The sequence below is a fragment of the Rhagoletis zephyria genome, unplaced genomic scaffold, assembly GCF_001687245.7.
Source record: "Rhagoletis zephyria isolate East Lansing unplaced genomic scaffold, Rhagoletis_zephyria_1.1 Rzeph_scaffold_02576, whole genome shotgun sequence".
In the NCBI taxonomy this organism is placed as follows: Eukaryota; Metazoa; Arthropoda; class Insecta; order Diptera; family Tephritidae; genus Rhagoletis; species Rhagoletis zephyria.
The window spans coordinates 25,349-39,100 of NW_016159660.1; the positions used below are offsets into that span (position 1 = coordinate 25,349).

At 39.3% G+C, this 13,752-nt stretch overlaps 1 long non-coding RNA gene across 1 annotated transcript in view; it reads left to right on the forward strand.

The window, feature by feature from the left end:
* The first annotated feature begins 5,500 nt into the window (after window positions 1–5,500).
* Window positions 5,501–13,752, forward strand: part of LOC108367185 (uncharacterized) — a 12,327-nt gene continuing 4,075 nt past the window's right edge. The window contains exons 1-3 of the long non-coding RNA XR_001848215.1: window positions 5,501–5,598; window positions 6,360–6,367; window positions 8,385–8,388. This is a non-coding gene — a long non-coding RNA (uncharacterized LOC108367185). The remainder of the gene's footprint in view (window positions 5,599–6,359; window positions 6,368–8,384; window positions 8,389–13,752) is intronic.

The window sequence follows — 13,752 nt, forward strand, 5'->3', positions numbered from 1 at the left end:
GACGGACGGACAGACAGTCACCGCTTAATCGATTTCTCTTTTCATTCTGATCATTTATGTATACATTTGTCTATATCTATCTCGATTCGTTTTGCCTGTTACAAACAACCGTTATGTGAACGAAGTTATTATACCCTTGTGCACAAGTGCGCTCGGGTATAAAAAAATAAATTTCCATTAAATTGCTTTCATGAAACTGGCTTTTAAGGTATTTCGACAGGTGGTGATTTGAAATTTACCACTGCACAACTCAACCCTGGTTACTTCGAATGAAGCTTTAACGCATAATAATATTGGAAAATCACGTCCATTGGGCCAATCGTAACACACGAGAGTTCGGTATACTCAATGGTGCAACAGGTCGAATTAGTCTGACGTTTACGGCACCTTTTCTTACTTTTCGATTTTTAGTAATAACTCGACCTCAGCACCACCTGGCAGCTGTTTTTTGTAATTGGACTGCCTTTACCGATTCCAATTCATGTTTTGAATATTCACCAAATCGGATCATGAAAAGATTTTTAGTAATAACTCAACTCCAGCGCCAGCTGACGGATTAACTTGTGAAACTAAACTATCCGGAGACCCACTCAAACACACACACAAAACTTTGTTAAAATCCCTCCAGCCATTTAGGATTTCACTCACAAATATACCTACAGAAGAATTATATACACATTCAAAGATAAGTAAAAGTCAGAACGTTTGTACTTTTCCACGCCCCCTTTTTAAGGAGCCAATTTTTCTCAATGAGTATGGGATTAATTTCATATATCTCCATACGAAGTGTTCCAGTGCTGCACCATGAACTCTTCCAGAGATATGCAGTGTGAAATTTGGCCTGTATGGTAGGGGCAACGCCCCCTTTTCCAATAGCTCCATATTTTCTCCATAACTATGCGATTCTTTTCATATATCAACACACCAAGTTCCAGTACTCTACCAAGAACAATTCTAGAGATATGCAATAAGAAATTCTTCTTGTATGGGAGGTGCCACGACCGTATAAAGTTCCAGTACTCTACCATGAGCACTTCCAGAGATACTTATTATTAAAAATTCGGTTGTTATGGGAGGTGCCACGCCCCCTTTTCAAATAGTCCGAATTTTTCGTCATGAGTATGCGATTGATTTTATATATCCCCATACCAAGTTCCAGTACTCTACCATGAACATTTCTAGAGATATACAGTATCACACTTTCGGTTTATATAGGAGGTGCCACGCCCTTTTCCAACAACTCCAATTTTTCTCCATTAGTATGTGTTTTATTTCATATATTTGCGTACCAAGTTCAAAAATTTCACCATGAACGCTTCCAGAAATATGCAGCATGAAATAATCAGGTTGTATGGGAGGTACAACGCCCTCTTTTCCAATAGCTCCAATTTTTGTGAAAGAATATGCGACTGATTTTATATATCTCCACACCAAGTTCCAGTACTCTACCATGAACATTTCCAGAGATAAGCAGTATGAAAAATTCAGTTTGTGTAGGAGGTGGCACGACCATTTTCCAATAACTCCAATTTGTATCCAAGAGTATGGGATGTATTTCATATATCCCCATCCCAAGTTCCAATACTCTACCATAAATACTTCCAGAGATATGCAATATGAAAAATTCGGCTTGAAAGGGATGTGCCGCGCCCGCATCTCCAATAGGTCCAATTTTTCTCCAAGATTATGCGATCGATTTCATATGCGCCAATACCAAGTTTCATTACTCTACCATGAACACTTCCAGAGATATGCAATATGAAAAATTCGGCTTGAAAGGGATGTGCCGCGCCCGCATCTCCAATAGGTCCAATTTTTCTCCAAGATTATGCGATCGATTTCATATGCGCCAATACCAAGTTTCATTACTCTACCATGAACACTTCCAGAGATATGCAGTATGAATATCCGGTTTGTATGGGGGTGCCACGCCCCCTTTTCCGATAGCTCCAATTTTTTTCCAAGAGTATGCGATGGATTTCGTATATCTCCATACCAAGTTCCAGAACTCTACATCGAACATTTCCAGAGATATGGAGTTTGAAAAATTTGGTTCGCAAGGGAGGTTCCACGCCCCTTTCATATTTCGAGATTGTTTTTAGCCGATAACTATGCTTTGAACGTCTGCAGCAGGTGTCCAAAACTTCAAAAAAATCGGTTCAGCCGTTCTCGAGCTTTGCGATATACATAGATGGATAAGAGTTGCTGCTTTTAATATTGCGCTCACTTACGTAGAAAAAACATAGCAGCAGGGTTTTATGCGTAATTATATACATACATGTATATGTATGTACATAAATATGCATATGCAAATGTAAGTGCTAACAGCAATGTAAGTTGCTCCTTGTGGCAACATAAACGACTCTACATACATAATTGCCTACATTTTTTCTCCATAAACTGTACATACATATTTGTTTTTTTAACATTAGAATCAACATTAACGTTAACATTAGCACCTATGTATATGTATACATAACCCCTGCTTTACGTTGTATTCCATACGAATTAACAGCAGATGGCGCTCTCAGCGCTGATATGTGGGCATGTATGTTAGATTCATAGGATTTATAAAGTCCTTCAGTTCAATCTTTAGGGAAGTATTTTAACCTTTTTTTGTCTTAGACAATGAGAAGCCCGTCCAGAACCTCTAAACGAAATTTCAAGAAAATCGGTAGAGCCGATCTCGAGCTTTGCGAACAGAAAAAAACGCCTTTCAAAATATATGTTAGTATAGATTAAAGACTTAAATATATGTTCCGAAAATATCAACCCCCAAACTGTTTTTGAGATTGTAGTTTGAGCATTTCTATTTGTTTATACAGTATATTTTGCTTTGCTGCCTCTATGCTTAAGTGCACATTTAAGATACCTACCCCAAAATGCGCATCAGAGGCATTATTTTTAAAATTTATAAGGAAACTGCTCCGATAGATGCATTCAACATACCTGCACATTGGCGATACCTGCCTTAAAAATTGTTCGACTAGTATTAATTATTAATGAAAGTATTACGTTTACCTGCACTGGCCCTATTTTGCTCATCTCGCAGAACAACGAAAATGGTTATCAATTTATGTAGTTATATAGATAATTAGATAGCAATTGGTAAAAATTTCGCTTGCAGTAATTTTTACATGGTAAGTGCTCCGCCAATATTTGGTTTCATAGGGATTCGGATACCTCATTGAAGTAGTAAAGAAAATTCGCACGGGTGATTTTTTTGAGGTTAGGATTTTCATGCATTAGTATTTGACAGATCACGTGGGATTTCAGACATGGTGTCAAAGAGAAAGATGCTCAGTATGCTTTGACATTTCATCATGAATAGACTTACTAACGAGCAACGCTTGCAAATCATTGAATTTTATTACCAAAATCAGTGTTCGGTTCGAAATGTGTTTCGCAAACCCAATTGCTGCGAACGGCGACGAATCGACATTTCACGGTCTTCAGCAACACTCTCAGAAACAGACGCAATATTCTCTTCTGTACGCACTGTACGCATTCGTGTGGTTGGTTTAATGTCCAATAAAGTAAACTGAGTGCGAAACTTGGTCACAATCGCATTAATTGTTTGCTCACTTGGTCGATTATGTAGACCATAAATCGGACGTAAAGCGAACCGAACACTGATTTTGGTAATAAAATTCAATGATTTGCAAGCGTTGCTCGTTAGTAAGTCTATTCATGATGAAATGTCAAAGCATACTGAGCATCTTTCTCTTTGACACCATGTCTGAAATCCCACGTGATCTGTCAAATACTAATGCATGAAAATCCTAACCTCAAAAAAATCACCCGTTATTAGCTCTGATCCAGTACTCTATGAACTTACAGGTTTTTACACGAACTTGCAGGAAGTTACAGGAAAATATGTAGATCCCGTACTCCAAAATCATGTAAATGAGAGCGATTTACGGAGAGTTGCGTAGAGAATGAAGTTGCACGATTTTACCCGATGGTTTTTTTGTGGCCGTACTTTTTGCTGTTACTCACTTTTTACTCTCAATTCAGAGAGAGAGTTTGCTGTTTGACCTTTTTGCAGGATTTACCACGAAAAGTATTGGATCAGAGCTATTATATCCTCCATACATATGTATATATACATATATATGAACCTATATGTTCATCAGTTATCAACGGACCCAGTTAAAATGATTTCAGTATTTTCTAAATTTTCGCCTTGCTTTTTATCAAGACTACTAAACATATACCCCAAACCATGCTAAATAAATAAATAAATAAATATCAAGACCAATTGTAAAAAATGAGTCCATACATATGTATGTATATGGGCAAATCTAAAAAATGTATGTTTTATGTATCATTTTATTCGTAATCTCTTAATAAAATGACAAATATAGGTGTAATTCATTTTCATCAAATGCTTTAAAAGTTAGACAAGGAATAAGCATGAAATAGAAAACAAAAGAATAAGCTGGGTTGAAATTACGCTGTTCAAGTTTTAAATTTTGAGCAAAGATTTTGAAAGTTTAACTCACTTAATTGGGATGTTCTAATTCAATGGCATGCCATGTTTTTCCAGATTGGCTCCGATTTTCGAGATAACGGTACTTGAAAATTTGATTAAATTTTAACTATTTTATAAACAACTCCCTCAGTTTTGTAGTTATTTTACTATAATTTTGCGCATAACAGTTTTTTAATATTATCTTAATTATTCCTTTAAATTATCGAAATAGGTTAATATTAACATATAGCTCCAATACAACTGACTACTCAGATATGTGTTTTTGCGCTATAACTCTAACTTCGTATCTGAATAATAAATTGTATGCATGCTATATGTTAAATTGAATCTATACTAAATTTTAACCTGTTTAATTGAATGAGTTATAACGCAAAACAACGTCTCTGATCAATCAGTTGTATGGGAGCTATATGTTTTAGTGGATCGATTTCGATGCTTTTATGGAATAGTTAAGGTAATACTAAAAAACGGTTATGTGCAAAATTTTAGTAAAATATCTTCAAAACCCAGGGACTTTTTTTATAAAATAGTTAAAATTTAAGCAAAGTTTCAAGTACCGCTATCTCGAAAAGTAGAGCCAATAGGGTAAAACTGAGGACGCCATTGAATTTAGAAGTACTCCAATTAAGTAAGAGCAACTATCAGAACATTTGTCGAAAAACAGTTCCTTTGATACCACGCTCGAAATATAGAAGGAGCATCATTAAAAGTAGTAAAGCAGGGTTTTTACACACTTGTAGAGACAAATTTTTTGAAGCATTTTACAGGTATATGTAATTTTATAAGGACTAGCAGTATTTTCCAAATGTGCCTTCAATTAAAGTGTTTTTTGAATAAAAATTATGCTCAAGATCGCAGAATATTTTATCTTAAAAGTTAGTTTATTCTGAAAACACACCTCTTGCTAAGGTATCAAATTATTCGTAATTGTTTGTAGAATACAATACATACTTAAAAAGTTCTTAAAATTAAATGCTTCAAAACCTATACGCGATAAACCGAAAATTTTTAAAATTGTGAAATGTAAAGTTACAGACTTTGAGTTACTTGCCATTTCGTTATTTTTTAATGCACAATTTTCTTACCCACTACATATGATTGTGGTTACGATTAACTGTATAGTCAGATTAAAATTAATCATGATTAACTGTAATCAGATTGAATTTAATCGAATTAACTAATTGATTAAAAAATCAATCGATTAATGCCAACATTGATTTCACATACAGTTCTCTCCCAAAAATACTTCCAGAGATATGTATGTAATATGAAAATTCCAATTTGTATGGGAAGGGCCTTTAGTTATTGGAATTACTTTCAGTCTAAGACCATCCTTACGAAATCCGTAGTAAGTGTACCAAATTTGGTTCTGATCGGGAAACCGGTTAAGGAAGTAGCCTATTTTTTTCTCCAGGCAATAAACTATCTGTGGGCAAAATTTCATTTTCAAACAGGTGGAAATTCTTAAAAAATTAGCTTATTTTCCAATCTAGATCATAAGCTATCTGTGTGCAAACTTTCATGCAAATCAGTTCAGTCATTCCTGCGTATTAATTTAATTAAACTTTTCTAATAGGTGGCAACTCCTAAAATAGTAGCCGGTTTTCCAACCTAGGTCATAAGCTATCTCTGTGCCAAATTTCGTGCATATCTATTCAGGCGTTTCTGCATATTAATTTAATTAAACTTTTTTAACAGGTAGCAACTCTTTCAAAAAATTAGCCCATTTTCCACTGTAAGCCATAAGCAATCTGCTTGCAAAATTTCATGCAAAACTGTTCAGACATTTCTGCGTATTATTTTAATTAAACCTTTTTTTTTAGCAGTTGCAACTCTTAAAAAAGTATCCCATTTTCCAACCTAGCTCATAAGGTATCTGTATGAGAACTTCCATGCAAATCAGTTCACTTATTTCCGCGTATTAATCTAATTAAACATTTCTAACAGATGGCAACTCTTAAAAAATAGTAGCGTATTTTCCAACCTAGGTCATAAGCTATCCGTGTGCTAAATTTCATGTAAATCCCTTCAGTCGTTTCCGAGAAATAATTTAATTAAACTTTTTTAATAAGTGGCAACTCCTAAGAAATGTAGCCTATTTCTAATCTAGGTCATAGGTTGCAATAACTGTGCAATTTAGTACAAACGACCCCATACACCACACAATCGACCGACGCAAGCCCGATATAGCGTAATGTTTTTTTGTGGTTTAGGCGACATGTGCAAAGAAGTTCCGGGTTGTGTTTCCCTTATAAGAGGTACCAAATCAAACTTATAAATATCTGTATATAAATTGTGAGTCTTTAAATAACTAGAAAAAAAATATTTGCCTATAGACTAGTAATACTATTCATAGTTTTCAAAAATTCATTTCTACCAGTCGAAATTATCAAAATAAGGCGTTTGGGAACAAAAAAGTATCAGATATTACAATTTAGAAAAAAATATTAAAAATTATACAATTGTATCAAAACGGCAACGCTGATCGTGATGGAAAACGAAGTTAGTTAACATCTTGTCGTCATAGCGACGATGGAATTAATAGCGTCAGCCGAGTGAAAATATTGCTAAAGTAACAGAGGCAGCGCCGCTTGTGATACCCTTGCTTGCCTCACCGCTCGTGCCATAAATTCAAATTGGTTCGATAGTCGACATGCGTCTTCTGTATACTGTTTATTCTGTGGTAAAACTTATTAAATTTTCTATTAGAATTTATTTTTTGTATAGGAAAAACGCACCAATCAGTTGTTGATAAACATACTTCTTCTTCTTCTTCTTTTTTGGCGCTGTAAGCGCCTAAGCGATTTTGGCAGAGTTCAGCAAAGCACGCCAGTCGTTTCTCCTCTGTGCCAACTGACGCCAATTGGAAACGCAAAGTNCAACTGACGCCAATTGGAAACGCCAAGTGAAGCCAAGTCCTTCTCCACCTGATCTTTCCATCGCAGTGGGGGCCTCCCTCTTCCTCTGCTACCACCAGCGGGCTCCGACTTGAATACTTTCAGTGCTGGAGCGCCGGTGTCCATTCGAACGGCATGGCCAAGCGAGCAGAGCCGCTGTATTCTAATTCGCTGCACTATGTCCATGTCGTTGTAAAGCTCATACAGCTCATCGTTCCATCGTCTGCGGTACTCGCCGTCGCCAACGCGTAAAGGCCCGTAAATCTTCCGCAAAATCTTTCTCTCAAACACTCCAAGAGCCGCCTCATCGGATGTTGTCATTGTCCATGCTTCTGCGCCATATACCAGCACGGGCATGATGAGTGACTTGTAAAGCATGGTTTTCGTATGTCGAGAGAGGACATTACTCCTGAATTGCCTACTCATTCCAAAGTAGCACTTGTTGGCAAGAGTGATTCTACGTTGGATTTCAATGCTGACATTATTATCGGTGTTAATGCTGGTTCCCAAGTAAACGAAATTCTCTACTTTCTCGAAATTGTAACTGTCAACAGTGACGTGGGTGCCAAGGCGCGAATGTGCTGACTGTTTGTTTGATGACAGGAGATACTTCGTCTTGTCCTCGTTGACCACCAGACCCATTCGCTTTGCTTCCCTATCCAACTTGGAAAAGGCAGAACAGACTTCGCGGTTTTTGTTACCGATGATGTCGATGTCATCGGCATAAGCCAGCAATTGCACGCTCTTGTAGTAAATTGTTCCTGAGCGGTTCAGTTCTGCAGCTCTTATTATCTTCTCCAACATCAGATTAAAGAAGTCACATGAAAGGGAGTCGCCCTGTCTGAAACCCCGTTTTGTGGCGAACGGCTCGGAGAGGTCTTTTCCAATTCTGACGGAGCTGGTGGTATTGCTCAACGTCATTTTACACAGCCGTATGAGTTTTGAGGGGATGCCAAATTCAGACATAGCGGCGTATAGGCAACTCCTTTTAGTGCTGTCAAAAGCGGCTTTAAAGTCGACAAATAGGTGGTGAGTGTCGATCCTTTTCTCGCGGGTCTTTTCCAAGATTTGGCGTATTGTGAATACCTGGTCTATGGTGGATTTGCCAGGTCTAAAGCCACACTGATAAGGCCCAATCAGTTCATTGACGGTGGGCTTCAGTCTTTCACACAATACGCTCGATAAGACCTTGTAACCTATGCTTAGAAGGCTGATCCCGCGGTAGTTGGCGCGAATGGCGGGGTCACCTTTCTTGTGGATTGGGCAGAGCACACTTAAATTCCAGTCGTCGGGCATGCGTTCATCTGACCATATTCTGCACAAGAGTTGATGCATGCACCTTATCAACTCCACGCCGCCGTACTTTAATAGCTCAGCTGGCAGGCTCTCAGCTCCAGCAGATTTGTTGTTTTTCAGCCGCGTTATTGCTATACGTACCTCGTCATAGTCAGGCGGTGGAACGTCGACTCCGTCATCATCGACTGCGGGCTCGGATTCTTCTTCTCCACAACTTTCCGTGCTGCTACCATTTAGTAGGGCGGAAAAGTGTTCCCTCCATAATTTAAGTACGCTCTGGACATCAGTTACTAAGTCGCCATTATTGTTCTAACAGGAGTACGCGNGAAGTCACATGAAAGGGAGTCGCCTAACTCTCTGGTAAAATTTTCGGGCATTCTTCTTGTCGGCCAGCATTTCAAGCTCTTCGCACTCACGTATTTCGGCCTCTCTCTTCTTATTGCGGCAAATACGTCTCGCTACCCTCTTCAGATCCCTATAGCGGTCCCACATAGCGCGCGTTGCGCCCGATCGCAGCGTGGCCCTGTAGGCGCCATCTTTTTGTGGGAAATGTGGTTCCACTGCTCGCATATGTCGGCTTGTTGAAGAGCGGTCTCTGAAAGCAGGTGTGAGAGTCGAGTAGCGAAAGCGCTGGCTGTCTGTTGTGATTGCAGCTCTTCGACGTTAAGCTTTCCTTTCATATTTGGGCGCACATTTTTTTCTGCACAAAGGCGGGTGCGTATCTTCGCTGCAACAAGATAGTGGTCCGAATCGATGTTTGGGCCTCGGAGTGTGCGTACGTCGAAAACACTGGAAGCGTGCCTTCCGTCTATCACAATAGGATCGATTTGGTTTCTCGTTTTTCGATACGGAGACAGCCAGGTAGCTTGATGGATCTTTTTATGCTTGAACCTAGTACTGCATACTACCATGTTTCGGGCCACGGCGAAGTCGATCAGCCTCAATCAGTTGTCGGACGTTTCGTCGTGTAGGCTGAATTTTCCGACGGTGGTTCCCAAGATCCCTTCCTTGCCCACCCTGGGATTGAAGTCTCCAAGCACGATTTTGATATCATGACGGGGGCAGCGCTCGTACGTGCGCTCCAAGCGCTCATAGAAGAGATCCTTGGATGCCTCATCCTTCTCTTCCGTCGGGGCATGGGTGCAGATTAGCGAGATATTGAAGAACGACAGTACTCGGCGACGGAGTCTCTTTCCCACCACAAATCCTACTCCGAATTTGCGCTCCTTTAAATGGCAGCTGTAGTAGACGTCGCAAGGCCCCAGACATTGCTTGCTATGCCCCGTCCAACGCATTTCTTGGATGGCGGTGATGTCAGCTTTTGTCCTAACGAGGACATCAACCAGCCGGGCAGAGGCACCTTCCCCATTAAGGGTCCGGACATTCCAGGTGCATGCCCTCAAATCGTAGTCCTTTAAACGTTTGCCGTGGTCGTCATCATAAGGGGGGGTCTCATCCGAGGCTTTGCCTTGCTTCTTCACTGGAAGTGGTTTTTACGTGGCGGGTCCCAAGCCCAGCGCACAACCCATTGCTGGGACGGGGGTGGTTTCGCAACCAAATACACGTTTATATAGCGAGCCGCTTGCTCCAAGCAGACACCCGCTTGCAGCCGCACCTACTGGTGAACAGACGCTGCAGACTTCAGTGAGCCCTTAAACCGAATAAGTCAGAGTGGCCCCACCGAAGCTCCCTCTCTTTCTTTCGTGACCCAAGGCTCCACTGGGATTGGTTACCGCATTTCGCACATGGGTTGCTCACGTTGCCCAAAGTGCGCGAACGAGGACGCAATAGTAAACATACTTAACTACCAAAAGTAAGCTGAAAGGACATTCACAGGTGATAAGATTATCGTGGGACAACCAGCAGTTTACCAACACCACCGAAATTGATGCAAATACCCTTAGGGTCGGTTACTCAATGTCTGGTTAACACTAATCTCCGATTAAACATAGCTATCGACGTTACCGACTCTCTGTTATATGCAGATTAGTGTTAACCAGACATTGAGTAACCGGCTATTAAACTTACAATGAAACTTTGGAATTTAGGTGGAGGGGATCTTGCGCCCTACGCAGCCCATACCTGCGTACGCCCATGAATAGAACCAAGTTTGGTAGAAATCGATGAAGTGGTTACCGAGGTACACCTTTGTAGTCATCAAGTGGGTGGTGCCACGCCCAATTAATAAAAGTCTTATTTAAATATTGTTAAGAAAATGTTGTAAAAAGTAACTTGGAGTAAATTAGCGTCCCCAATAAGAGAAACATAGATTTCTGAAATTTACCGTTATACGGGAAGCGGGTGTAATTTTAGTCAGACTTGAATAATTTTCAGCGAATTGCTTTTCCGTACCAAGGTTATTAAGTATTATACCGTGTTTGGTTTAAATTGATAAATTGGTTATCAAGATACACATTTGTGGCCATAAGAGGGCGGCGCCACGCCCGTTATCCAAAAATTTATGAAAATATAATTTTCTGCTAAGTGGTTTTTGCAATCATGAATTTTAAATGAATTAGCTTCAGTAGTTACTCATTTATCTTAGTTTTCGTGTTTCTTGAGATGAGCGTTATATGGTAGGTGGTTGTGCTTAGTTCCCGATTTCAAAGAGTTTCAAATGATTTGTTAGGTAGAACATAGGCAAGGCTCGTACCGAGTTTGGTAGGTATTCGTGAAGCGTCTACTATTCAAAAAAATAAGTGGGCGAAGTCACGCTTATTTTCCAAAATTTTCATAATGATATTTTTCACAGAAATTTTACTTCACATACTAATTTTCCACAAATTACATTCAATATTTACTGAAATATCGTAGTTATTGCATTTTTTGAAAATACCTTTATATAGGAAGTGTGCGTGGTTACAGGCCGATTCCACCCATTTTAAATACCAACCTACCTTGGATAAAGGTCAACCAACATAGTAAATTTCGTTGAGATATCTCAATTTTCGCTCGAGTTATCGTGTACACGGACGGACAAACAGACATGGCTAATCTAATGGTGGCAAACTATCGCTAGTCGTGACTATCGATAGTGGGCGATATTTTTTTTTAACTATCGATAGTCTATCGATAGTCGCCTATTTTGAAAAAGATAAAAATCTAATTGGGGCGTATTCGTAGTAAAGTTGGTGGCATAAATGCAGAATAGCTCCAATTTTCAAATTTAAAAAAAAAAAACATATGAGAATCGATAGAGATCGTTGCGGTGAGTATAACGGTATATATATATTTTTTTCGGAAACAACAACTGTGAAAGTTATTAAGGGTCAAAGTTCACATCAAACAAATTTTTTAATCAAAATTTCTTAAAAATGAATGCAAGGATTTTAAAATTTTGGTCTCACTTGACAGGAAATTTAATTCCCTTTAATTGGATATACATACTTTATATATGCCTTGTTTAGTTTTCTCAAAAAAATGTATGTAAAAAAATGTTTAAAGAAATTATTACAAACCCATTTTCTTTTTAATTCCCTTATTAAGGATTTGTAAATACGCGAAAGGAGTTACGATTCTCTTCTCTAGGAACATAGAAAGGACAATTCTGCACAGTAAGGGTTATAATCCCTAAGCGAAAAAATACTGTGGAAAGGGTAGCCGGTGTTGGACGGACTAGGGTTATTTTATGCAAATACTTTATAAAGTGAGGACTATTGACAGCAGTTTGTATGTCAAATGAAAGTTTTATTAACTATAGATTTAATTCTACAACGTTTACATATAACAAATAAGGGGATTTAAAATAAATGGGTTTTTAAAGATTTGTTAAATTTTTTTTTTACATTAATACAATTTTTATAAAAACTATACATAACATATTTGTATGTTTGTATATCAAATTAAAGGGAATTAAATTTCCTATCAAATTAGACCAAAATTTTCATTATGTTCAGCTCAATCATCTCTATCGATCCCAATATATATACATTTTTTTTTTTTTTATTCGAGAATCGGCCCGAAAGAACAACTGGTACGATGAGGAATGTCAAGAAGCCGCAGAGAAAAAAGATGCCGCCTACAGGGTCACGCTGCGATCGGGCGCAGACGGGCGGAGACGTATTTGCCGCAATAAGAAGAGAGAGGCGTGAGAGACGTGAGTGCGGAGATCTTGAGATGCTGGCCGAGCTGATTGGACCTTATCAGTGTGGCTTTAGGCCTGGGAAATCCACCATAGATCAGGTATTCACAATACGCCAAATCTTGGAAAAGACCCGCGACACCATCTATTTGTCGATTTCAAAGCCGCTTTCGACAGCACGAAGAGAAGTTGCCTTTATGCCGCGATGTCTGAATTTGGTATCCCCGCGAAACTAATACGGCTGTGTAAAATGACGTTGAGCAATACCACCAGCTCCGTCAGAATAGGGAAGGACCTCTCCGAGCCGTTTGATACCAAACGAGGTTTCAGACAAGGGGACTCCCTTTCGTGTGATTTCTTTAATCTTATGTTGGAGAAGATAATAAGAGCCGCAGAACTGAACCGCTCAGGCACAATACTTTATAAGAGCGTACAATTGCTGGCGTATGCCGACGACATCGATATTATCGGTAAAAACAAGGGCTACGTCTGTTCTGCCTTCTCGGGATTGGATAGAGAAGCAAAGCGAATGGGTCTGGTGGTGAACGAGGACAAAACGAAGTATCTCCTGTCATCACACAAACAGTCAGAGCATACGCGTCTTGGCACCCACGTCACTGTTGACAGTTACAAGTTTGAAAAAGTAGACGACTTCGTTTATTTGGGAACCAGCATTAACACCAATAATAATGTCAGCCTTGAAATCCAACGGAGAATCACTCTTGCCAACAAGTGCTACTTTGGGCTGAGTAGGCAATTGAGAAGTAAAGTCCTCTCTCGTCGTACAAAGATCACACTCTATAAGTCACTCATCATGCCTGTGCTGGTGTATGGCGCGGAAGCATGGACAATGAAAGCATCTGATGAGGCGGCTCTTGGAGTTTTCGAGAGAAAGATTCTGCGAAAGATTTACGGACCTTTAACCCTTGGTGATGGCGAATATCGCAGACGATTTAACGATGAGCTGTATGAGCTTTACAACG